Below are 23,061 nucleotides of genomic sequence, written 5' to 3'. Positions count from 1 at the left end.
TCAGTTAGAGGTTAAGGAGGATGCATATACACATGCTTGCGCACACACACGCGTGCACACATACACACACAACTGCAAGCTGATCTATTGAGTTAAATGCTCCTATTCATGCAAGACTTTGCCAAGGTGAACTCACTCAGCCCTCAGATAAATGCATCAAGTCAGAAACAAAGGGAAAACATTGGGAGCAAACCAAAAGATAAATTACAAATTGGATTAGTGGATCATCCTCTCGCTCTGCCACAGAAGCATGCTATTAACTATCCAGACATGCCTAGTGGTTTGCAACAACCCCCCCCCCACTCAAACACACACACACATACAACATCCACAGTGCCTGTCCCCGGTCAGGCACAAAGCAGAGGTGACCTTGATACTTCTCATTCATAAGCCTTTAGCACTCAGACTCATGGCTGCTCTCAGGATTCCGAGCTTTGGGCAGGAAAAAATGAACTTTCTCTTTGGCTCTCTCCCAGGGTGCCAGCTGGTGAGCCCACAGAACTTCTGCCAGTTCACTCACACAGTGTTCTGTGACTTTCCCCAGTCCCTGCTGCCTCCTCCCACCCCCTCCACAGCCCAGCCTCCTGTTACGGCAGAATAGGAATGACCACCCCAGCAAATGGCCCAGCAAACAGGAAGGCAGGAGTGTGTCTCTTCCCAGAAAAGGACAGGAGTGAGGCTAGGCTTGGTGGCTGTCCTGATAATGACCCAGGGGGCAGGTCTGATGGAAGATATATCTGAGGACATTTAAGTCTATGAGTGCTTATTGAGATTGGCCACGTGGCAGGTGTTAGGCTACCTACTAAGCTCAGAGAGTTGAGTGAAAGTGGTTCTGGTCCTCAAAGACCACACCTTCTAGTAGAAGACATAGATATGTAACCAACATACCGTGATGCAAGTAAGAGGAGCATAGGTACAAATAGAATGCACATGGCAAGGGGCAACTCACTTGACCTAGGAAGTAGGGAGGAGGTAGCATGAAAAGCCCCCACCTGTTGAGGGTGCAGTGGGTGGACTCCATGAGCAGAGTGTGCAGTGTGGGGGACTGGAGTGGGCATGAAGGCTGAGAAAGGTCAGACCTAGATACCAAAGACAGGTCATGATGGCTCAAACCAGATTAGGGCCTAGCAGGGAGGGCGCAGAGAGGGACAGATTCATGAGATGCTGCAGTAGGATATAAAGCCCCTGGCGACTCCATGTGGAGGTTGGAAAGGGAGAGGTGGGTGTTGAGGATTTCAAAGAATTACAGTGCCGATTGCTGGGGTGGTCACTCCTATTCTGCCGTAACATGAAGCTGGGCCATGGAGGGGGTGGGAGGAGGCAGCAGGGACTGTGTGGAGCCAGCAGATACCAGAGCAGGTTCCAAAGCGGGTGAGGATAGAGCTGGCAGCCTAGGAGCAAGTTTTCTGTAACTAAAGTCTGTAAGGTAGGTAAATGATAGGAGGTAGCATTCAGAGTGTGTTGTTTCAGAGGTAGAGCAATTGTGAAGCACCTAGGTGTATGCCATAGGGTAGCTGGACTGGAGAGGCATACAAAGGTCATGATGGAGAAGATGAATCCTGGCAGCCAGGGATTGTGTAGGTCATCAGGGGACGTTGGGGTTACTCCGAATGACAGCAGGATGTGGAATGGAGGAAGAGCCTGGAAGCCAGGGACTGGTGCCCTTGTCCTGCAGGAATATGGAAATGTGACCTGGAGGTCTGTGGGTGAGGGCATTGAGGACAAGGAGAGGACAGAAAAACCAACCAGTGTTCCTTCAGAAGGAGACAGGGTCCTGGACAGAGCTCACAGGTTGGTGGCCTGAAGGCAGCAAGGACAGCAAAGGGATGGGCATGCTTCCAGCTCCATCCAGATGGCCTGCAGAAGGACATCTGGAACAAAGCTTTCTCCACCACCTCCATCAGTTCTGCAAATAATGTATTAGATATTTCAAAATAACTAAAAGAGAAGGTTTCGAATACTCCTACCACAAAGAAATGATAAATGTTTGAGGTGATGAATTTGCAGATTGCTCTGATTTGATCATTACATAATGTATAGAGGTGTCAAAACATCCATAATGTATACCATAAATATGTGCAATTATTATGTGTCAACTAAAAATAAATGTATTTTTAAAAGCAATCCCATTTTTAAGCCAGCCTGTCTGAGCCCCAGATTGTCTTGCTTTGGCTCCCTGTCCACATTCTGGCCTGGCATCCCACCCATCCTTCCTGAATGTCTTCTCAGATGGCCAGAGCCAGAGGTTCCCATTCCTGTCTTCAGGGGCCATCTTATAGAACTGCCTCACAAGCACAGCTATCTGATGCCAACAGCCCTTTGATTTTCAGTCATTAGACACTTCCCTAGATTCTAGGTGAACTGCCTCATACCAAATTCCAGTCTCCTTGAATGCAATTGGGGAAAACTCTCTTGTCACATTTTACTTTCCTTTCCTTGAAAGTACAGATTTTATTCTCCCGGTTTTTCTATATAGGATATTCCCTCCAGGTCCTGTAAAACCAGTGTGGACATGTGTCTGTTTGGCCATGTAAGGGGGGATATATTATGGAGTTCCCAACAACAAAGCAAGATTGTATTGCTCTCTCCCAGAAAGCACACACAGAGTCTCCATTGAATAGCATCATCCTATCTGTAGTTGAAATAAAATAAATGGTGATAGCATGTAGCAAAGGGACCCAGGTTTCCAACACAATGATGTCATTCCTTTCATATACTTTTGGCAGCAGACAGATTGCAACATCTGTAATCTCATAGAATGCTTTCAGCACCTTGAAACATAAACCCTTTTGTCTGTTCATTTTAGCCATTTGGAACAGAATTATTTGCGAAAAACATTATCAAAATGTGTATCTGTTACGACATCGTTTTGCGATAACAGGCATGTGATACTTGTTCTTTGAACCATGCTGTGATCCCATGATGCAGACAGATTTGGGGAGCTAAAATCTGGCTCTCTTCTTCCCCACTGTCAATCAGGGCTTCTCAGCATAATGTATCCAGCTGCCTCTTTCCAGCCCCTCAATGCTTCTAACCTGCTGTCCACTCCACCTTGGCAAGAACTGATGATTTTCAGAGAAGAATCAAAATATTAGTAATGTTAATGTTCATAATATTAATTTACACCAAATTCTAAAACTGGGCTCTGTGTTGAGAGCCTAAGGCTCCGAGATGCCTTGTGCCTTCCAGGTGAAGTAAACACATGGGCTTTGTGGAAGCATTTGTGTCTGCTCAGAGAGCTCCTTCCTTTCATTTCTGGAACATCAGTATAATCTGTATAGTGAGGCTGTGGGAAGAGGGCCCCAGGCACATGAGGCTGAGTCCTACTTTATCTACTAAAGTCATCTTCATGCATTTCGGCACTAAAGTTCCCAACAGGGGGCTGTAGCAGGCAGGTCTATTATTTGACACTAACAGTGGAACCTGAACTGCCTTCATTACGATCAGTAACTCCTGAGTGACACAACATTACCAATCATTTCTCTTGCCCAGAATTCTCTACTCATAGCCATACGTAATTCATATCAATAGCAAAATCTTCTGAGAAAATAAGTTAGAAGTTTGAAATGTGATCTGTTAAGGGTAGTCCTCTATGGCTGAATTCTAGACATCAGAGCAAAGAAGAAACAGAGTATTCTCTCGTTTAAACATGGCCAGGGTTCCACGCTCCTGCAGCATCCACCAGCTCTTAGTACGGATGGTTTACTCTCTCTCCCCCACCTTTTCTACCTCTATATTGGCTCCTTTTAACCCCACCTCTGAGAAACACCCATATTGAGTGCAGTTCCAATTCTTACTATCCTGCCTGAGGAATAGCTGAAATGTCACCAGGGAAACATCAAGACGCATGTAATTTAAAGAGAGCTGGATTCAGTTTTGCCCATGTACATAATTAAAATGCCCCTAGTGCTCCAGGTACACAGGCTGCTGGAAGCACTGCCTACCTATCAAGCAGCTCAAGGCTGCATGGTGACTTCTCTGTCCTACGTCCTTGGAAGGAGTCCAGCACAGCCCTCACAGGAGAAAACCGCTTCTCCATACCACTGAGCTGCGATTTCCAGATCTGAGGGACACAGGAAGAGCAAGATTAGTGATGATCTAACCTGAGCCATCGGCCCCAGTAACAAATGGGCTTATTGCTCTCAAAACCCAGAATACGTTTTGCTTTAAACAGAAAAAGAAGTCAGAGCTAAGACTCCCAGCATGAGCTACCTTGAGGCAGACTGCAGAGACTGCACGAGTGGCTGGGGAATCGGTACAGGATGAAAGCCTTTCCTCTCCCTCCTTGACCTCTAAATGCTCCAACCCCCGGAGTAAGTGGCCGAAATGACCTGACCTTCCCTTAGGCCTGGATTCTCTCTCTTTAACCCAGAATGCAAAAAGCCCGATCTATCTGCTCTGACCATTAGAACTTAAAGTTCCTCATTTGAAAGATCCTTGTTTTACTAATTTCAGGAAAGGAATGCTCTTAGAATTTTTCTTTGGCTTTGGAGAACCTTCACCATTTTCTGGGATGTGTTCACATCTTCCTCCTCCCATAGGACATGCCTACCATAATAGCATCCCTGGGTCCCACCTCCTCACATAAGAGACCTCTAATCCTCCTCCTTCAGCTTCTGTGCCCCACCTGTCATCAAATCCTGTGACATCTGTGTTCACTCCATCCCTTCCTACTTCCTCTGAGCTGAGGTCCCGAACTTGACCTTCACTATTTGCAGTAACATCCCTGTCCCGTCAAAAGCTCCTAGCACTAGAAAAATATCTGTTTCCTGCTTAAAACAACTCAGTGGCTCCCTAATGCCATTGAAACTCACTCAGTACAATTTCTCAGACATGAATTGAGCACCAATGATGTGTCAAGCACTGGGGTAGTATTGGTATACAAAGCGAATGACACATAGTGTGAGGCCTTCAAGAGTTCACACTGAGACCGGCACACGGGGGGTATGGCTTCCTAGGAAAAGCGCCAAAGTAAAAGGGACTGTAAGAACATTTTGGAGTCCTGGGGGCCAAGGGTTAGAAGAAACTACACAATACTGGTGATATTTGAGCTCAGGCTTAATGGGTGAGTAAGTATTTATCAAGTGGACACTGATGAAAGGGATGCTGAGGGGTCTTTCAGGGAAAGGAAATGGCTTGGGCAAAGCTGTAGAATTATGATCCTCGATGGCATTTGGGGAATAAGCAAGTGGGGCGGTGTGAGAGGCTGGGGGAGGGGACCCTAGATGAGACAAAGTCTGTAATCCTTAAAAAAAGTATCAACCTGTGTATCAACCACCTGCATCAGCCTATGCTCCTGTCTCATCTCTAGCTACTCCTTCCACTGTACCCATTTCCCAGTGTCTATCTGTCTGTCTGTCTGTCTGTCTCTCTCTCTCTGTCTCCCCACCATGCCTCAGATCTAACTGACTGGGTACTTGATCAATGGCCTATCTACCCTAAGGAAAAGGGATGACTCCAGTGTGCTCACCACAGGAAATCAGAGAAGAACAAGCCCAGGTCCTCCTTGACCACCACCTGGAAGCCCCTGAGTGGGTCAGGGCCTCTAAATGGGTAATCACTGTTCCTGGACATCACTGTCATGTGCTGCCTGTGCCATCTTTAGTACAAGAGCATCTAAATCAGGCCAGAGCACAGCACTCTGTCTTGGCTGTTGCACCAGACAAAAAACCAGTCAGCCAAATACTAAAGGTGATCAGAATGCATCCCTCCTCCACAGCTCTATCACAGGGCTATGGAAGAGCAGGAAATGTCCAGTCCTGTTGCCCTGAGACACTAAAGGGAAGGCTGTGGACCTGTCATCGGGGGCATCTCTCTTGGGGTGAGGCATTCCCACAGCCCAAGGGTAATGACATCTAGTGACAATGTCCGGCCCCTCTGAGCATCCTGGAGACTCATTCCTTAGAATACAGGCTGCTCAACACTCACCAAATTGACATAGGAAACTAGGAAGGGACAGCAAAGGGTGTCAGCCCTGATCACTAGGTATTCATAATCTCATGGGGTAGGTGAGACCCAGGAAGAGCAACAAATAAACATTGCAGCATATAAGGTGCCACCTAGAGGCTACTGTCACAACTAAGATCTTCAGACAGTAAACGTCATGTTAGTGTGGACTGGGCCATCAGGGATGGGTTCAAAGAGTAGGTGGGTGGGGCATGAACAGAATCATAGAGATTGGGTGAGATTTAGACCACAAGAAAGAGGGACAAAGTTCAACCCGGGGGAATAACATCAGCTACGGCACAAATGAGGACACCTAGCCTCTTCAACAGGAAGCCACTTTGATGTTCATCCATTCAAATTCTTAGCTACTGCAAAAATCCTTCTCAGCATCGTGACCATCCAACCTCTTAACTTAGTGCCATAAGAGTAAGCGGCAATAATTAATGGAGGGACTGTACGACAGAAGCAAGTTCCTCTGCTGTGCCTCTCCTGGTAGAGACACCTTTCTCCAAGTGGCCAGCATCCTAAATCTTAAAATGTCCAGCCTTGGGACTCAGAGGACACCACTTCCCTAGACATTATATCTCAGCAAAACTGTCCTCCCCCACCCAGGGTGACAGCTTTGCCCCGCAGGAGAGAAGCAATCAGCTCCTATCTTTGGCATCCATATTCATGGAGAATTGTTCTTGTTCTGACCTGCAGCCCTGAGTGGGAGCCGAGGCTGATGGTCCCCAGAAGTGCACTTTAGGAATTAGCCCACAGCCATCTGCCTTTCCTCTAAGTAGGAAAAGGCCCTGGGAGGAATGCACAGCTGTTTTCATTGCAGTCACAGAGAAGCATGAGATAGGGCAAGCAGAAAGGGAGGCGACACCTTTCAGAGCCAAGGCCGAGAATGTTTGAAGGTTATTAGTGTGGCTGTAATCAGGCTATTAGCCAAATGCAGGTAGAGAATGAAGTGGCTTTGAAATTGCTTTTCAGAGAAAGCAGAGTCTATGTTGGTATAATCTATGCATGTGATCTCTTTCAAGCAGCTCTTCAGCTTCCTACATGGCCAAGATAGGACTCAGGTCTCCAGCTAACCATGGGCAGAGCTACTCACTTTCCTGGGCCTCAGGAGTGAGCAGGATCTGCTCTGCCTGCCTTATGGCAGCAAGTGCAAGCCATGAGCCACCTCCTCATATTGAGTCAGAGTCCAGAGTCCCTACAAGGGTGGTTGGCTCGGGAACACTTCTCTTTAGTTCACAGGCAAGTAGCCTCATTCTACACCCCAGGGTTGGCAGTGTCCAGTGCCAATGCCACATGTGACCATCCCATCCCCTTCAGGCTAAGGGGAATCAATGGCAGTCTCATGTCTGGGGCAGCCTCTTGAGAGGCAAGGGATCCTCAGAGTCCCCAGTAGATGAAGCCCCCCTGCCCAGCTCCTTCTGGCCACTTAGTGGATCCAGGTCACCTTCTTCAGAGGCTATAGGAAGAGGAAAGCGTGTTTCCACCAGCTGCTTCTTTGAATTCCTTGCCTTAGTTCATGGCACCCCATCCATCCATACCCTCAGGGCTACGGTTTTGCTCTCGTCTTTTCCTTCATCTGCCTCCATATCCAATCAGTCGCAAATTCTGTTTTTATATCTTTCAGGCCAACTATATTTCTCCTTCCCCAGTGCCACTCAAGTTGATTCCAGCTCTTACCACTACAGCTCAGCAGGGCCTTCTGCATGCAATCCAGTCCTCTTCAATCCACTTTCCACGCTGCAGCCAGAATCACCTTCCAGAAATTTCAGGTCTGATCCTGTAATGCCTCTGATCCTTCAATAGCTTTTATTGCCTTTAGGATGTGTGTCCAAACGCCTCTCTGATCCCTTGCACATGCGTGAAACTAGCTGCTGCCATACTGAAACTACCCATGGTGTCCCAATGGTTCTTCTCTCATTAGCAGCCTATGCACATGCTGCCACCTTTGCCTGGAACACTTTCCCTTGTCCCCCTACTAGACCAAATCCTATTCCTCCTCTAGAACTTGATTACAAGAGCCTTTTCTCTCTAGAAACCTTCTCTGATTCCTCTTTCCTCCAAACTTGGGTTAAGGGTCTTAGTCGGTTTCATGTTATTTTAACAGAATACATGGTGCTGCATAATTAATCAATAAAAAAGTTTTATTTAGCTCATGGTTCTGCAAGCTGGGAAGTTCAAGAGTATAGCCCTGGCTTCTGGTGAGAGCTTTCCTGCTGATCACAACATGGCAGATCAAAGGGGAAATGGACACGTGTGAAGACACAAAACCCAGAGGTATCCTGGCTTTATATCGACCTACTTTCATGGGAACTAATTTGTTTCCCAGGGAAAAAAATCCAGCCTTGCCCGAGGGAGAACTCACTCACTACCAGGAGAAAGCACCAAACCATTCATGAAGGATCTGCCCCCACGACCTAAACACCCATCATAGTCCCTATCTCCCAACACCACCATATTGGGGATCAACTATCAACATGAGCTTTGGCAGAAACAAACCATATGCAAAGCACAGCAGGGTCCACTTGGTGAGCTATTACAGTGTATTATCTGTAACACCTATTTCCCCCACCTGCCTGTGGGCTCCTACAGGGCAAGGATGCTATTGTAGTCAACTTTGTATCCCCTGTGTCTGTTATAGCATGTAACAATAACCATTTCAAAAGGATTAAATGATTAAGTTTATGGAAAAAAAAAAAACGGAGAAGGCTATAAATCACCCGATGGGACAATAGCTTGGGATAAACATAACTGAAGATTAGGATGGCAGAATCACACATGCAAGACAGATGGCAAAATCACATGAAAACCAAACATGGAGGCCGGGTGCGGTGGCTCAAGCCTGTAATCCCAGCACTTTGGGAGGCCGAGGTGGGTGGATCACCAGGTCAAGAGATCGAGACCATCCTGCCAACATGGTGAAACCCCGTCTCTACTAAAACTACAAAAAATTAGCTGGGCCTGGTGGCGTGTGCCTGTAATCCCAGCTACTCAGGAGGCTGAGAAGGGAGAATTGCCTGAACCCAGGAGGCGGAGGTTGCGGTGAGCCGAGATCGCGCCATTGCACTCCAGCCTGGGTAACAAGAGCGAAACTCCGTCTCAAAAAAAAAAAAAAAAAAAAGAAAACCAAACATGGAAAACTGAGACATGTTTTCAAATGGAGTACCCGTCGCTTAGGGTTTCCCTTACAGTTTTGGCTGGTGTGTTCCAACTAGACCCATGCAATAAAACGTGTGGACTCTTGGTTCTGTGAGTCTTACCACTGACCCAAAGAACAACATCTGATCATTAGCGTGTAGTGTAGCCTGACTAGGTATTGGATGAATGACGTGGCTATGATGCCCTGACTAGGGGAATGGTCACAGCCTCTGCCCTGTCTGCTTTTTATCATGATGTGATGATTGATTTTAGGCATCAACTTGACTGGATTAAGGGAAACCCAGAGAGCTGGTAAAGCATTATTTCTGGGTATGCCTGTGGGGGTGGTTCCTAAAGAGATTGGCATTTGAATCAGTGGACTGAGTTAAAAAAAAATGCCCTTACTTTTTATGCAAACATACTATCTAATCAGCTGAGGGTCCAGGCACAACAAAAGGGCAGAGGAAAGGCAAATTCACTCTCTTCCAGAACTGGGACACCCTTCTTCTCTTCCTCCTCCTTTGGACATTGAACTCCAGGATCTCCAGGCTTCAGACTGAGATTTGTACCAGCAGTTCCCCCAGGGTCTCAGGCCTTCAGCCTCAAACTGAGAGTGACACCACCAGCTCTCCTGCTCTTCAGGCCTTTGGACTTGAATACAGCCATGCTACTAGCTTCCCTCATATGGGGGCAAGTACAAGCCATGAGCCACCTTCTCATATTCAGTCAGGCTCCAGCTCTCAGAAAACCTGTCATGGGACTCCTTGGCCTCCATAATGGTATGAGCCAATTCCCCTAATAAGTCCTCTCATGTATCTATCTAGATCTAGATCGATGATTGATTGATAGATGGATGGATAACAGATCCTATCGTTTCTCTGGAGAATCTTAACTAGTACACATAGGAACATTGCTGTGTCAAGATGTGCTTTGGACTGGAGTAAAATAAGCTTTGACACATTTTTCCACTCAGAGTGGATAAATGGGAGTGATGCAAGAACAGTTTTCTGGGCTGGTGTTTGCTGGTTCCATGAAGAAGCGAAGGGAGGCCGATTAAATCACAACCAAGTCACAGGTGGAAACTTCTTCCCTCTGGCTCAGCCTTCTGCTCGGGCCAGCTTCTCTGCCAAACCTTCTTGATAACCCAGGCCTCACCAGGTCTCTTTTAGAAGCTGGCAGATGTGTTCAATGCAATGCTGGAAAAATGGCATACAGGTGGCCACCTATATGGTGCCAGTTTGGATCTGACTCCTAGAAAAAATCCTGGAATCCCACTCAGCCATGAAGGACACCCGCCAGCTTCCTGCACTGGCTCCAGAGCTGACTGCTCATGGGGACACAGGTGGAAAGCAGGTGTTTCACATAAATGGACCACCCTTTGCTAATCACCACCAATCAAGCCAGTGGTGCAGGAGAAAACAAACTGAGGAAGAATGATCATCCAAGAGGTGAAATGAACTGGTGGCCAAGGAAGCAGGGGGTGCATCTGGATTTCCATAACATAAATGGCCATATTTCAGGCAGGCTTTGCTTTAGAGCAAGCCAGAAACTCGGAGACAGGGAATGTGGGCTTCAAATTTCATTCCAGTGGGTACATTGTCTAGGGTGTTCAATTTAGTAAGTTCAATCTAATAAAGATCCACAACAGCCAAATGACAGATTCACTTAGCCAGCCATTCAATGTATATTGAACATTCATGGGCCAGGCATCACTCTGGGTGCTGGGGACAGACAGAATGGCGAACAATTTTCACAAGATCTCCCTTTTTAAGAGATTTATACTTCAGTCAGGGGACGACAGAGAGATAAACACATAGGAAAATGTCAGGTAGTAATAAGTGCCATGCAGAAAAGTAAAAATGGGTGATGTGATAGGGACTGGATGGCTACTTTAGATTGGGTAGTCAAGGAAGTCCTCTCTGAAAAGCTGACATTTGAAGCTGAATGACAATCTGAATGACAAGGAGGGACCAGCTAACCATACAGGGGTTGGGAAAAGAGCCAGTGAAAGGCCCGAGGTGAGACTCTGCCATGGGATAAAGGCATTGCCACCTGCAGCTGAAAGAGACTGGGGAAGGCAGAGATTGACAGTGACTAGCTCAGCAATATTTACCATCAGGATGCTCAGAATTATCAGAGGGATTCACACCAGGACTAGGCTTAACATTGGATCATGGAGTCAGGTAGGAAAGCCAGGTTTTTGGAAATGGGGTCGGGGGCTTGAATCAAGGCTAAAAATGAAGCAGGCAAGTATAGGAAAGGCTGGAGACAAGGTATGTCTGGAAGTTGTCGTTAAACCACGTCCAGGGTGAGCAGGGATAGAGGCCATAATAACCCAATGTACCAGGAACCCAAGATGCAGTCAGGAGCTAGATGCAAAGACAAAGACCAAGAGACCCAACCATCATGTCTTCATTTCCAAGAAATTTGACGTATGCTTCTGCTTGGGATGAGGACCAATTTATCCAACCCCAGAACACTAATGACTCCCAAATCTATACTTTCACTTCTCTTGAACTTTAGTCTCAACTCTCTGAAAGTCTCAAGAAGTTCCAACATTTCTAAAGTTGAACTCACAATCTCTCTCCCATCTACTCCAAATTACCTCTTCTTTCCCTATTCCACAAATCAGTGAATGACATCACCATCTACACTCTTCTCAAGCCAGGAGGCTAAGACATTGCAGGCATGAGTTTCCTACGAAGCAGACTCAGATGTATATGAATGTAAGGAGATATATTAGAAAGAGCTCTTCAGATCCCACCTGTGGAAGGGAAGGGGAAAAAGCAGGTTGGAAAGAAGAGGAAGTTAAGCTGCAACGAAGTCTCAACCAAGGCCCCAGCCAACCCCTCTGGGAGCTCTGAAGCAGGGATGGCCCTACAAAGTTGTCTTGAGTTGGGTCGAGGGGTCTGGGCTGTAGCTTTTACACCGAAATGTGGACCAGTCATTGGATGTGAGCTATCTGGGAAGGCAGTGTGACCTTGGACAAGGTGGCTGTCTTCAGCCAAGGGCAATTCTCCCAGGAGCTGGAGGAATAAGTCCTTTAGTCTTGAAGAGTTCTGGTAGAACATCGAAGCCTCCACTCAATTGTCCTTAACTTATTTTCCCTTTGTCTCATCTTCATTACCCCATGAAGGATGAGTCCTAAGGGGCCGCCTTCTATATATTTCTCCTATCCATCCTGTTCTCTCCTTCCAATGTTGCCACGGGTTCAGGTCTCAGAACTTCTCACCTGGACAGTCTTCAATCTGCTCTCTCTGGTCCTCTCTAGTCTATACTCCATATAACTATCTGAACTACCTTTCAAAGACACAATCTGAACATAGTGCTCTGTTTAAAACTCTTCCTTGTCTGTCTTCAAAATAAAACCTGAATTCTCCTCTAGATAAAATCTGAATTTCAGATCACAGAATTACAGGTCATTCATGGCCTGGCCCCCAACTGACTCCTCTGTCCTAACCTATCCTCACTCCTATCTCTAGACTCAGTCTTTTTGCACAGCGTAGTGTCCCCTGATTGCTATGGCTTGGATAGGGTCTGTTTGGCCTCACCAAGTCTCATGTTGAAATTGAAATTTGACCCCCAGTTTTGGTGGAGAGGCAGGGTGGGAGGTGTTTGGATCGTAGGAGTGAAGCCCTCATCAATGGCTTGTTATCATTCCCACAGGATTAAGTGAGCTTTCATATTTAGTTCCTGAGAAAATTGGTTGCTGAAAAATGCCTGGTACCTCCTCCTCCCTCTCTTGCTTCCTTTCCTTCCCCTTCCACCATGAGTGGAGGCAGCCTCAAGTCCTTGTCAGAAGCAGATGCTGGTGTCACACTTCTTATACGGCCCACAAAACCGTGGGCTAAACAAACCTCTTTTCTTTATAAATTGCCCAGCCTCAGGTATTTCTCTGTAGCAACACAAACGGACTGAGATACTGATGTTTTCAACACAGGGCACTTTGGTCAGAAGGGCCTATTTAATCTCCACCCTCTCTGACCTTTCATGCAGAGCTTACTCTATCTTGAAACAATACACCCAACACAACCCATGCCTACTTCATCCCAAAACATCTCGGCCTCCAGCTATCTCATAATGGCCCGATGCCTTGTCTACCTTAACCACAAGACAGGAAGATTCTTGAGAACAGAGATGGTATCTTGTTCTTTTTAATATTCCCAAATACTATTTTACAGTGCCCGGTGTACAATAGCTGCTCAGTAAATATTTGATGGCTCAATCAATTAGTCAACCAGTGAGAATAAGAGGCATTAGTCCTATTATCTGAATATTTAATACTAAAACAAGATACTCTCATGAACTTATCTACTGAATAGGAATATAATCCCCACAAAGAATGGACAGATTGAATCATCATACCAGGGCAACAGCCCCCAGAGAGTGTTAGGACGGTGTCTAGCCATGACAGCCTTTTGTCTCTGAGCATGGTTTTCACATAAGCTGAGGGTCAGCCATGTTTGCATGTTTCTGGTAGCTGATGGGACACATCCATGAATGCCCACGGTGGCTCATCTAACTCATGCCAAGCCCTTCTAGCGTGAGTCATGCCTGGACTTAGAGACTGAGAACTGGAAACCACATCCATTTCCAGCCCCCATATGACTTACTTTCCATGAAGCAGACACACCTGTGAGAATTGGAAAACGGGACTGAGTAGTGTGAGATGGCAGCCATATACAGGGAGATCAGACTGGTAACTGAGGTGTTTGGTTGTTGGGGGAAGCTGTGATGGTTCTAACCACTTCGTTGCTTGTCTTAGAGACAGTGAGGTGGGTCCAGGCGGGCCCAGCAGTGAGTTTCTGCTCCAATAGTCATTGGACATTTCTTCTGACACATTTCCTGATGCAGGTAAAATCTACCCCATAACTTATAATACACTCCTTTATCCTTAAACTAGCAAATAATTAATATGCACACTTATAAGGAAGCCTGAAGAGTCTCCTTGGAAAGAGTCCAGCCTCGGGGGGGTAAGAGTCAGATGCAGTCAACTTAAGCCAGCAGTAAAACCTCCATGATCTGCAGGAAAATTCTGCCCCTCAGATTCATCTCCTGGCCCAGCCCACGTGAGCCCTATTGAAGTCTCATTCAGGACAGAAGAACCGTCAGTAAGGTAGAAAGAACTGTCTACTAATACTATGTAAAACCTTGGGCACAACCAGCTCTGCTTGGCCATGCTGAGGCCCTGCTTGGCTACAGAAAAAGTTGGAGTCTACTCTGCTTTGCTTCACAAATCCTGCAGCTTTGACATCTCAAAAGCTTCCAACAACCGGGAGACATCATTGGCCAGCAAGAGATGGCCATGCTTGACCAGGTGTCTGGGGGAGGCTCCAGAACCTGGGGAACCTCTAGCTAGAGCAGTGGCTGCACAGGAAAGAGGCAGCCCTGTTGGGGAACTCGGGTGCATCTCTCCCTGGGGATTCCCAGGAATATCTGGGCACAGAAACACATTAGGGTGCAGATATAAGATACTACCTAGGGACCCTTGTAATATTGGGATGAACTCTTATCTGTGAGCCTCTGTGAGATAGCCCCTGGGAGTTCCCAGAAGTACTTGGGAAGACTTGTTTGAACGCTCATCTATGGGACTCCTTGGGGATTATCATAAATATTGTAAAAGGGTCTTTCATTTGTGAGCATATCTGAGATGTGCCCTAGAGATGTCCAGAAAGATCTGGGAGGGACTGTCATTCCTGAGCTCGTGAGAGACGCCTCTGAGGACTCCTACCTCCTCGTGCAGGGACTTGTTGTGAGAGTATAGGCTTGAACTTTTGGGGGGCCCTTTGCAGGAATTAGATGTTCGGCATGATCAATTTGAGGCAAACTCCAGTGAAATTTGAGGATAATAACTCCTGTGACCTTCTTTTACCCATGGGCCTGGGGCATTTCTATACTCATTTTAATGACCGAGAACCTCACCCCTTCCCCTTTCTGAGTAATGAACATTATTTAGGTCTGGCAATTCTTTTGCTGAGGTTACTATCAAAACTTGCTGGCCTGGAGCCATTTTGACCCTGTCTGGTGACCTCACATGTCATGCTATGCTCCATTAGGTAACAAAGTTACAGTTGAACTCTCACAGGGCATGTTTCTGTTCTATTGGGGCACCCCTCTTTGTTGCCCCCTTGCTATTTACAAAAAGAAATGGAAACTTCCACAAACTGGTTGGCCTGCATGAGGAAAGGAGTGTTCAGAGGAGATGGATGGTCGTGTGCAGGGGCCCTGGGCGTCCCAGGTATCCTGTCAAGCCAGCACCCCCTCTCTGTCGGCTGCCAGCACTCCCCACCTCTCTTCCAATACCAAACACTTCTACCTGCTGCAGCTCCTTCGCAGAGTTGGGAAGCATGCCTCAGAAATCCATTTGAGAACAAAAGACATGAATAAACCATTCATAGAAGAGGAAAAATAAATGACTGCTGAACACTTGGAAGGATGTCCAACTACACTAATAATTTAAGAAATACAGTTTAAAACCAACTGCCATTTCCACCCATTAAATCAATATTGAAAATAAAATAAAATAAAAATATCCAGAGCTAGCAGTTGGAGTATAAAGTAAGGTTCTCACCTGCTGCTGGGGGCCCTTAAAATTGCTGCAAACTTTAGCTGAGCACCATGGCTCATGCCTGTAATCCCAGCACTTTGGGAGGCCGAGGCAGGTGGATCACTTGAGCCCAGGAGTTCCACCCCAGCCTGGGCAACAGGGCGAAACCCCACCTCTACAAAAAATAGAAAAATGAGCAGGGCATGGTGGCACACACCTGTAATCCCAGCTCCTCAGGGGGCTGAGGCACAAGAATCACTTGAACCCAGGAGGCAGAAGTTGCAGTGAGCTGAGGTAGCACCACTGCACTCCAACCTGGGTGACAGAATGAGACACTGTCTCAAAAGAAAAAAAATTGATGTACATTTTTGGGAAGGAATGTCATTACACACACACATACGTCAATATCAAAAGCTCTTAAAATGTTCTGCCCTTTGACCTTGTTCCTCTGCTTCTGAAAATCTATCCTAAGGAACAAACCTGATTTCTGTGAGAGGATATACATTATTACAGCAATCACAACAATGGAAACATTAATGTCCAAAAAAGAAAACTATTAAAATAAATATTAATACCACTATATGCTATAAGACTAACAAACTCTAAAAATCACATTTCCAAACAAAGTTGCTACACAAAGAATTGCTTACCATGCAGTATTAAGTGAAGGGAACACAGGGTTCAAAAACACACAAAGGAACTAGCCGACTAAAGACTCAACTCCAAAATATAAAACAATCTTACAACTAAACAAGAGGGTAACCTAATTTAAAAGTGGCAAAAGATTTGAACAGACACTTCTCAAAAGAAGATATGCAAATGGCCAATAAGCATATGAAAAAATGCTCAACATTAGTAGTCATCAGAGAAATGCAAATTAAACCAATGAGATCCCACTACAGACAACTAGGGTGTCTAAAATTAAACAGACCTACAATACCAAGCACTGCAAAGATGTGGAGCAACTAGAACTCTCATTCAGTGCTGGCAGGAGTTTAAAGTGGTCCAATGACTTTGGAGAAGGGTTTGGTAAGTTCCCATAAACTGAAACCTCTTCTTACCACATAACCTAGCAATCCCATCCTAGATATTTAACCAAGAAATAAAAATATACAGTCACAAAAAATACTTGAATATGAATAGGCATCACAGTTTTATTCGTAATAGCCTCGAACTTGCAACAACCCAAATGTTCACCAACAGGTGAATGAATAAACAAATTGTGGCTCTTCTATATAATGGAATGTTACTCAGTATAAACAGGAACAACACAGCGACCTAGGAGAATCTCGAAAACATTACACTGAGAACAACAAAAAAAAGAAAAAGCCAGACATAAAGACGTACCCATTGTAAGTTTCCTTTCTATAAAATTCTGAACAAAAATAGTAGTCACCTGGGGCTAAGTGAGGAAGGGGATGCAACAGTCAAAATAACTGTAGAGTTGATAGAACAAGATTAAAAAGATAAACGTGTGTTACTTGAAGCAAAAAGTCCAATAAAGGAATTATAACTATTTGGGAGGCGGAGACAGAGGAGCCTATCATGAGAGCAGGAAGTCTAGTGGATAAAGTCTAACACTGGTAAGCAGGAAATGGTGGTAAACCCATGTCAGCTGGAGAAATACAGGCAGACATAACCACCAAGAAAGGACCAGAAGGGCTAGAAGCAGCTGTCTCTGAGTATCAGGACTGGGAAAGGGAGGGAGGAGGCAATAGGATTGCTTTTCATCCTAAGCCCTCTGTTATTTTTATTAACGATACCATTTTTATTAACGATGTGCACATCTTATTTTACCAAACATTAAAAAATACACTTAAAACAACTGTGCATGGTGTATGGTTACCAGTACTGTAAAACATATACAAATAAATTCACACACAAAAAAATGGACTTGAAGGAAATGCAGTCATTGTCTGGGCGAAAGTTTTATGATGCTATTTTGCCCCTTCTTTATACTCATCCTTTTTTCCCAAATTTCCTGCAATGGGCATGCATTATTTTTATCAATGGGAAAAAAGTTACATAAAGAAGCAAAATGATGTTTAGAAACAAGTTTTAAATCATACTGGAAATGAAGGAAACAAAATTGAATATAAAAGTAAATTCAATTATGTAAAACGACATGCATGAAACAAGAGAAATTTAAGAAAATATTAGCAATAATTTTCTTGGTGGTGGAGTTACGGCTGATTTTTTTCATCTTATCTTCCCTTTTTTATCCCGATTTGTCCCCCATAATAACCATTATTAAACCAGGTTTGGCTGGAGAACTAAATTTGATCTCTCCGTTGGCTTTCGACCAAAATAATAATGTAATGTCTCCACATGGTGCCAGGCACCTAGAAAGCCCTCTGTGAACACTTGTGGCATTAAGGGAACTGAATGTAAATGAGGTTTTCTGGTGACTGCTTCTAATTGAGTCCGTTCAGCTTCAGTCACTCAGTCAGCATTTACTTAGTGCCTACTGTGTCCAGTGACCTGCACAAGAGACTGTGTGAGTGTTGGAAGCAGAGGATACAGGTAAACTCTGAGTTTGTTGTGTGGCAGACCAGTTCGCAGAAGAGAATAAACATCCACACACAAAAACAGATGGAAAACATGCCCAGAGACAACAAATGGATACATCTAGCCTGAAGGGTTGGGTATCCTGTCCCGGCCAGCCCCACCCTGGACATCCTTGGTGGTATCAAGATGGCAGCCTCTTCTCTCTGCTCCCTCTTTTCCCATCTCCTCAATGCCCACTACCCCTTCTGCCACGCTAAAACCAACAGAGGCCCTGGAAAGTCAGTTCACCTCCTCTCCAGTCGTAGGAGGTGAGAGTCCTCCAAAATGTTCAAGACAAAGATGAACAGCAACAAACACCTGGGATTCTTTACCATTTGTCCACACTCAACTCCAGGAGAGCTGGGCTTCATCAGTCATCCTATGGGGAACAAAGAAGCCAATAAAGAGAAAGGGAAAAAGCACCCTGAGATCTCTCTGAAAAATGCTCTCCAAGTCTGAGAAATCACCAGTGTCTTTTCTGGCCGCAAGGGTTCGTCTCTCTGCCATTGGACAATAGGCAGAGGGAGAAGTCACAAAATTTTCTGATGGTCCAGCCAAATTCACTGGTTCCCAAGAAGCTCTCAAGAAATACATGGCATGAACATGGGTGCACAGTGTGGTGTTTCAAGCATTAGAACATTCCATGGCTGTTCCTAACTCCACCTGCAATTGCACTAAGACCAAAGGAAGTTTAACAAGATATTCAACTGAAGGTTTGCCTGACACACCATGAAACAACAGGCATGACATTCCAGTGTGCCAGATGATGCATATTTTCAAGGAAAGAGCTAAAAACTTATTAGAGAACTCAAGCTTCCCACCCATACCTACATTGAGGGTATAAAATGGCCTGGCTTTCCAAGATTAAGGGAAAAGATTTGTGAAGAAAATGTATTTGGAAAAAAAATTATTGATGTGCTGTGGGCCACACCCTTTCCAAGAAGAAGAGTGACAGTTACCTGTCCCTCATCTCAAATGTGGTGAAAGGAGCTTCAGGAGACCACTCAGAAAGCTTGGTACATGTCTGCTGTGATGGATGGACACACTGGGCTTGCAGAGAGAGATGAGCTGCCTGGCTGCTCCCACTATGGAAGAAAGGAGAGGTTTCTGCAGCCTTAGGACTGACCTACATGCTCTCAGAATGTGTCTTGGCAGGGATACCCAAGAGTGTCCCTTGGACCAGTTGTGAGCCAATGGTACAAGGGAGAGCAGGTGTGGTCACAGCAGGCCCCGTCCAAGAGAGGCCACTTCCAGGGGTGAGCAATCCTCAGCAGAGAAAAGCTGAGATGATTTCCAATTCCTCTGAGTTGTGGGCATGCTGAGGGGTGGCCATCCTGGACAAGGGACCTGCAGGAGAAGGCAGAAGAAAGGAGTCCTAAAGACGCACAATCACACCCAAGAAAGAGCATCAGTCACCCAGAGGCCATCTTTCCATGCTGCCAGTCAAGTAAGGCTTCAGATCTGTGTATCTTAGCTGAACATCAGCCCTGAGTAGAACTATTCATAAACTTTGACTCTAAGATTTAGACTCGTGTTTGCTAAACATACCTGATCATATGAGCTGAAAGAAATGCAGCTTTCTAGACATTATTGCTAGAGATCCTGGAAGTCTGTTTTTATATCCACTGTGTAACTCTTATGATTGGCTATATCTAGAAGATGGGAATCCAATCTAGTGCTTCCCAAACATCTCCAGTGATTTCTTTAAAAAGAAAAAAATTCTTGGGGCAGCCCTTTTCAGAGTTAGAATGTCCAGAAGAGGGGTTCAGGAAGCTGAACTGCCCAGGTCATACAAGATGTTAAACCCAGTGGTCTCCCTGAAGCTCCTTTCACAAGATCTGAGACGAAGGACAGGTACCTCTCACTTTTGCTCTTGGAAAGGGTGAGGTCCACAGCACATCAATAATTTTTTTCCAAATAAATTTTCAACAGCAAAGTGTAGTTCATGTGGTGCACCCCCTCACCCTGTGAGAGGAAACTCAGGGTTCACCAGAGGGGTACGGGGGTGATTTTCCTAAAGCCTCACAGCAGGTTGGTAGTCGGAGCAGGACCAGAACCCAGATCTCTTCACTCCCAGGACAGGCATTTCTTTTTTTTTTTTTTTTTTTTTTGAGACGGAGTTTCGCTCTTGTTACCCAGGCTGGAGTGCAATGGCGCGATCTCGGCTCACTGCAACCGCCGCCTCCTGGGTTCAGGCAATTCTCCTGCCTCAGCCTCCTGAGTAGCTGGGAATACATGCACACGCCACCATGCCCAGCTGAATTTTTGTAGTTTTAGTAGAGATGGGGTTTCACCATGTTGACCAGGATGGTCTCGATCTCTTGACCTCGTGATCCACCTGCCTCGGCCTCCCAAAGTGCGGGGATTACAGGCGTGAGCCACCGCGCCCGGCCAGGACAGGCATATCTATCTCGCCACAAGCCCCAAAACATAGTGTGGATTTATGAAACATCTTTTCATCTTCATAATAGCCAAGTCTTTTACCAGGTAAGTATTTTGACCCTTACTTTACAGAGGAGTCCAAAGCAGGTAAAAGGGCTTCCAGGGTCCAACAACTCAAACATGGGGGAGCAAAGATTCAAAGTGGAGCCCTCCTGCCCTACAGCCGCCTCCACCACAGGACCCCGCCCAGTTCCCAGCAGGCGGTCATAGAACTCACCTGTGGGGAAGCTCATCTCGTCTATTTCGCTTTAGTTACAGATGGTAAAGGAAATAAAAAGCCTAGGTCGAAGTGTTCTCTCAGGCAAACTCCTGCACAAATCTTTAGCTAGCTGATTGCTTCCCCCAGCCTTCTAGAAAGATCTTAAGTTCTATTTATAGTTGATCCAGAGAACACCAATTCTCCCCTGCTTTGGGCTCCTACACCCCTATCATTAGGCTATCACCACTCATACGCTGACTGTGGGCAGAGTAGGAATTTAAAAACTTTTTGCTGGTTACCCAAAAGCGTTGATAACATCACGCCATCTTTCACTGGCTGTGCTAAGAGGAAACCACTTCCTCGCTCTCAACTGCTTGCATACTTAAAAGTTAATTGCCAAACCTCAGTTGTGTTGAATTAATTGCCTTTGCAGCTGACCTCTCTTTCTCTCATTCATGGGGGGAACGTGCAAATGTAACAAGTCATCAAAGCTGCCTTCTCAGGCGAGGGACGCCTCGCACTGTGGACACCACCACAGGGTGACTCCTGAAGGCCACTCCCTTGGACTCAAGACTCTGCCCACACATTTGCCTTTCCATCTGAAGCCCTAAATTCTTCTCACGTGCCCAGGCCCAGTCCTGTAGCCAGTGGTCATGCTTGAAAGTCATCCAGAAATAACGCCCGAGTTGCCCTTAACAGCCATATTTTCATAGTCTCTGCTAAGCGTGGTGTCTTCCATAAATGATTCATGGGGGACTCTAAGTGCATTTTATTTGCTAATAACCATCTCTCTTTGCCAGTTCATTATAGATGAACTAAGATATAGAAGAGTGGAAAGCCCTTATAAAAGATTACCCCGTGTGCCCAAAATGACCACCCTGACGTTCGCAGTATTAATCCCTGGCCCGATTTTGCTGAACGTGTCACACGCATCCTCAGGTCAATGGAACTAAATACACTGATTCAGTGTATTTTTCTATCTATACTAAGCAACCTGCATGTATGGTTTAATCATGAGCGGGAACCTGTGTATCCTGGAACTAAAAGGCAGGATGAATTGCCCAAAGATCATCTCATCCACACCCTGCATATCCAAAGGCACTGACTAAATCATTCCCAGCAAATTCCTGCAACCTCTTGGTTTAAAAAAAAATTTAAAAAGCTTAGCCCCCAGCAATACAATGCCAAACCTTTTTCTGTAATCTATGTTGGTGCTTAGCAGGTTTTATGAAGGTCCTCATGCTGTTGTGATGGATTTCCTCCTTTTTCTTGAGGGTGAACAGAGAACAGCCCACCAAGTGAATAAGGCTGATTTACCATCAGTAAATTATGAGATGGTGCCTGTGTTTACACTTCCACTCTCCACCAAAGATCTGTTTATTTAATTGATGGCCTCTGCCTTCTTTAAAGGTTACGCTGATATTTAGCATGGTGTTGAGAGAGCCTGAGAAGTGACAAATTATACCTGCATTTACCCTCTTCCACACCACCACCATCACGCGGTGGCAAACCCCTACGGCCTAGACTCCTTCCGTTCGCGAGGCTTAAATCACTTACCTCCACAGAAAGCCCACCGGTGACCCCCCACTAATTTCCAAACTTAATGATCTCCTCTTGATTCTGATAGGGCTTTGAGCTCTTTAAAACATTTATGTGAGGAGCACTTGAAGGAACCAGGGTTGTACAGCCTAAGAAGACACTCCGGGGAACCAGTGTTCTGATTTGCTTAGAATGACGCCTGGAGTCATTTTTCTATTGCTGCTCTAACAAACGTAGCAGCTTAAAACAACACAAACGTATTACCTTTCAGCTCTGAGACTCAGAGGTCCGAAAGTCAAGGTGTCAGGAGGGCTGCATTCCTTTCGGGCTCTGGGGAAAATCCACGTTCTTGCCTTTCCGTTCTCTAGAAGCTGCCCACATTCCTCGCTTGTAGCTCCCTTCCGTCTCTGACGTCAGGTCTTCCTCAGTCGACACCGCCTCTTCCGACTCCTTCCATCGTTTAAGAACCCTGGTGATTATGTTGGACCCACCTGTGTCATCCAGGTTAACCTTCTTATTGTAAGGTCAGCTGATTAGCAACCTTAGTTCCACCTGCACCTTTAATTTCCCCTCATCATCAAACAACGTGTTCTGAGGATTAGGACATGAACACTTTGGAGAGGTAATGACTACAGCCCCTAACTGGTAGAGGTAAGGCCGATAGACAGGAGTTTACTGAAAGTCCAATTTCAGTCCAGCA

At 45.7% G+C, this 23,061-nt stretch overlaps 1 long non-coding RNA gene across 1 annotated transcript in view; it reads right to left on the bottom strand.

Annotated features, from left to right (window-relative positions):
- LOC116528489 overlaps positions 1–23,061 on the bottom strand; it is an 85,894-nt gene extending 62,833 nt beyond the window's left edge. The window contains exon 1 of the long non-coding RNA XR_004259061.1: positions 22,626–23,061. This is a non-coding gene — a long non-coding RNA (uncharacterized LOC116528489). The remainder of the gene's footprint in view (positions 1–22,625) is intronic.

This window comes from Sapajus apella, unplaced genomic scaffold, assembly GCF_009761245.1.
Source record: "Sapajus apella isolate SASKATOON/1434 unplaced genomic scaffold, GSC_monkey_1.0 scaffold59, whole genome shotgun sequence".
NCBI lineage: Eukaryota > Metazoa > Chordata > Mammalia > Primates > Cebidae > Sapajus > Sapajus apella.
The sequence above is the reverse complement of the archived record's forward strand: the minus strand, read 5'-3'. Positions and strand labels throughout refer to the sequence as shown.